Below are 4,186 nucleotides of genomic sequence, written 5' to 3'. Positions count from 1 at the left end.
AGAAAATGTGGTGCACAAAAAATAAAAAATAAAATAAAAAAAAAGCAGGAGAAAGAAACATCATACGTGAAGAAATTAATTTGAATATTTCATAATAATTTCTTCAAGTGATCGATCATTCTAAGTGAGTAGTGAGTATAGTATAACACATTTCTGTGTTTTTTGTGGTTTGGTATTTGAATGGTTAGATTTGGTATATGTGTGTAAGTTTTGAGTTTTATTTGAATCAGTAAATTAGTTTATATTTCCTAGAGTTTCTCGATTTCTAACTAATAAATATAGGAAATCCAGATTTGATATTAATCTTTTTAAAAGTAGAATAATCAATACGTATGTTTCCAAATAAATAAAATCAAGAATATATGGTTATATTATGATCCGATTTTTATGCAATATTATGTTTATTTATTTATAAAGTTTCTATATATGTTTAATTACCATATCAATTCGGAATTTAATAGGTTTGCGGTGATTAAAATAGGAAATATAGTTTTTGGTTTTTCAAAGATCCGATTAATGAAATCGGGTTTTAAATTTTGATTTAAAACCGACCCGACATTCAAGATTACAAAATTAGCCTTAATGATCTTTGGTTAATTGTTTAGAAGTAAGGATATTTTGTGTCAAAAATATTTTAGTAAAGGGTTGTCAAAAAAATGGTTGCAAAAATAATAAGATAGATTCATGATGATTTCCAAAGTGTAGAATCATTTTAGTGATGAAAGTGATTCTAAATTTTTTATATCTCTGGACTGGAACTTCGTATAAACCTTATGTAGAATCACTTTAGTCATCAGATCAAACAAAAAGTCTACAGGAATGAAAATGCACGACACTCCCAATAGTGTTTGATAAATTAATCTATTTTATTTTATTTCAATCTTATAATCTAAAAGTTGTCGTTGGATAGCGTTTATTTAAGAAGGCTTGGACTTGAGTTTGGCATTTGAGAGCAACAACTTAGCTCCCTTCGCAAGCTCATCCTTGAACAGAACACTTTGCACTATCTTTGTGCTCATCCCTTTGTAAAACCCGTAATGCCCTTCGTATCGAATCATTTTTAAAAACGCGTCCAACGCTCCTGCGATTTAAGAAACCAACACAACAACTCTTTGCTGTAGTCCCCTGTCTTGACCTCCAAAGCGGTTGGTTGACATTGTCTCATACAACATAAATTGCATTGACGGATGACTAACCTGTGGTTGAAAAAACAAACTATAAAAATGCATAAGCTGATCACGTACCATAATCAATGTTGGAAATACAACTTTAAATATTTCTCATATTTGTTGATGAGATGATTTAACACAATAGACTACATAATATTCAAATTCTTTCTTCAGATAATGGTTCACGATTAAAACTTTAAAAGAAGAATTAAGGTTGCAGATACACAAAGATTTCAAATTCCCTTAAAATTGTATAAAATCTAGAAACGTAGATTATGTTACCTTGTTGCTTCTCTCATTATGCTCTTGAATTGTAGTGACAGTCTCCAATACTTCACCCATAGACTTCAGTTTCACCAAGGGGTTGTCTCTCTATAATCGCCTTGTTATGATTACATCAAGGGACCTCTGAGAGTTGGATTACCCCGCATTGTGCTATCTTCCAGTCGTTACGGTCGACCTTGAACTCAAAGACAAGCTCGTTGGAAGTCACGTCCATTCCCACTTCGAATATGTACAGATGATCTGTAAAATTGTCATATAGTCGCATCCTGCTATTTTTACACGTAACAGTAACGCTAGAGCGAGTGTCATTTTCATTTTCATTAACCAGCAAAATGCAAGCTTTAAATCTCATGGAAGTAGGAAGAGGCTTCTCATTCAACTTAACAGTCAAGGAACCTCCAGTAGTGGCTCGGTGAGGGAAGTATGAAGGCACTTCTCCGCCAGGTAAGACCGCATAACCTCTAGTCCGTGTTCGGATGATGAAGTCTCTGGCTTCTTGATTCAATTTGAAGCACTTGGAAAAATTGAGAAAACGAATATATGGATTTTGAAAGGAGAAATCTAGTCTCTCCAAGGACTCACAATCTTCTGCATCTATGTAAATGAGGGAATCTGGAATATGTGGGAGTGATACCAGCTTTCTGCATCTCTTGAGCTCGAGTTGATAATATTTGGGAAACTCTTCTAAGGACTCACAATCTATGAATTTGTTGATCCATGGGGGAATCTCTTCCAAGGACTCACAAAATGTTGCATCTATGAAATAAACGGAATCTGACATCTGTGGGATTGACACCAGCTTTTTGCATCCATAGAGTCGAAGTGATTGCAGACGAGAGAATTCGTTGACCCATGAAGGAAGCACTTGTATTTCTTTATCATCCACGTGCAGCTTTTTGATGACGTCAAAAGCATGAGGACATTCCTTGAGTTTTACACTGTATGTCATACTCAAATCTGTGAGACGAGACCAATATTTGATTGATGAAGGGACTTCTTCTATTGCAGTTCCTGTGAGATAGAGAAATTTCAACGACAAGCAATTCGTGAGATCAAGTTCATGGAGAGATTCCAAATTGATGTCTGTCGGAAGAAACTCTAGCTTAGAGCATTCTTGTAAGCTCAAAGACTCCAGCTTTTGAAGGTTTCCAATAGAATTGGGAAGCTAAGGTTCAAACTTGCAAGATTCATGGCATTACCATCAAAGGAAGGGAGCTCCACCAGACTTGAGCATCCACTGAGATATAATACTTGCAGATTAGTAGAACTTCCAATGAAAGAGGGGAGACTTATCAGACTTGAGCAACCACCAAGATTCAATTTCTGAAGATTATTAGTAGACCCAATAGTAGATGGGAGCTTCACTAGGCTGGAGCAATATTGGAGATTCAATTTCTGAAGATTTTTAGCAGACCCAATAATAGATGGGAGCTTCACTAGGCTGGAGCAACCACGAAGATTCAATTCCAGAAGATTGGTGGCTGTTGAGAGATCAGGAAGCTCCTTTAGGTTTTGAGACCAACTCAAATCCATCCACTTAAGATTTGGAAGCGGCTGTACAAACAAATAATAAGAACATTTCTCTACAATTATTAAAACAAAGACTGTATAAAAGAACATAAACCACTCTTACATGCTTTAATAATTAATTAAAATAAAATTATAACAAGGAGAAGATATTTATTTGAAATTAATTTAAATTTTATGAAAAAAAAATAAAAATTGTACTTACTTTAATTTCTTCCCACAGCTTCTCAAGTTTGCTAAAACACAACTCTAGTTCAACAAGGAACTCCGAGTTGAAAATAGGAGGCAAACATGTCACCGAAAAAGACTCCCATTGTAATAATCGAAGATTTTGAGACATATACTCTAGACCACATGGTAGATCTAATGTTTTGTGACACCCCTGGAATTTTAAGAACTGGAGATTAGTCATTCCTTGAAAGACTCTCTCATTTATATTAAAAATTTTCTTGACGCTTTCCGTGCTAAAATCGAAATTTATGCCTATGAATCTTCTACTAGCCTGAAAAAGGAACAAAAATTATAAGAGATGATTCATCATCAAATAAACACGATTTGTTGGGATATACGTCAAAAATTACCGCTACATCACCAATGAGTATTTCACATAGTTCTCTTGAATCAACTAAATATAGGCGTTGTCCAAGCTCACGAACAAATTGTTTACGAACTGTATCTCTACCTAGTTGGACTAGCAGATTATGCATATTTATTCTTCCACGCTCTATAGATATGAGAGATTTCTCAGCTAAGACATTAAGCCCTTGTCTCGCATCCAATAATAGATATGAAAGATGAGCAACCACTTTCTCAATCACTTGATGATTAAAAAAGCAAGCTATATGAAGAAACAAATATTTTTCTTCGTCATCTAAGGCATCATAACTGAACTTCAAAATGCTTTGAATATCAGCGTCAAGGCTAGTCCTTAGCCTTGGTAATTCCTTTTTCCACTCCTGCTTAGACATTCCTCGAAAATAAGAGCCCATAACCCTTAAACCCAAAGGGAGATTACCAGCAAGGTTTGTAACTTCTTGAGAAAGTTCTTTAAACCCATATTTAGGGGACTTTTGACCAAAAGCATACGTGCAAAAGATTTGAAAAGCCTCATCAGCAGGTGGAAAGTCCACCTTGTAAATATGGTTGATCCCATGTGTCCTAAAAATCTTTCGATTTTGCGTTGTGATGATAATCCGACTCCCAGG

General features: G+C 35.0%; 1 pseudogene; it reads right to left on the bottom strand.

Moving 5' to 3' along the window:
- Nucleotides 1–1,390: 1,390 nt before the first annotated feature.
- The window catches only part of LOC17876961, a 4,183-nt pseudogene continuing 1,387 nt past the window's right edge, over nucleotides 1,391–4,186 (bottom strand).

The sequence above is a fragment of the Capsella rubella genome, unplaced genomic scaffold (genome assembly GCF_000375325.1).
Source record: "Capsella rubella cultivar Monte Gargano unplaced genomic scaffold, Caprub1_0 scaffold_8, whole genome shotgun sequence".
NCBI classification, from domain to species: Eukaryota; Viridiplantae; Streptophyta; class Magnoliopsida; order Brassicales; family Brassicaceae; genus Capsella; species Capsella rubella.
Note: the sequence above shows the minus strand (reverse complement) of the source record. Positions and strands in the feature narration are given on the sequence as shown.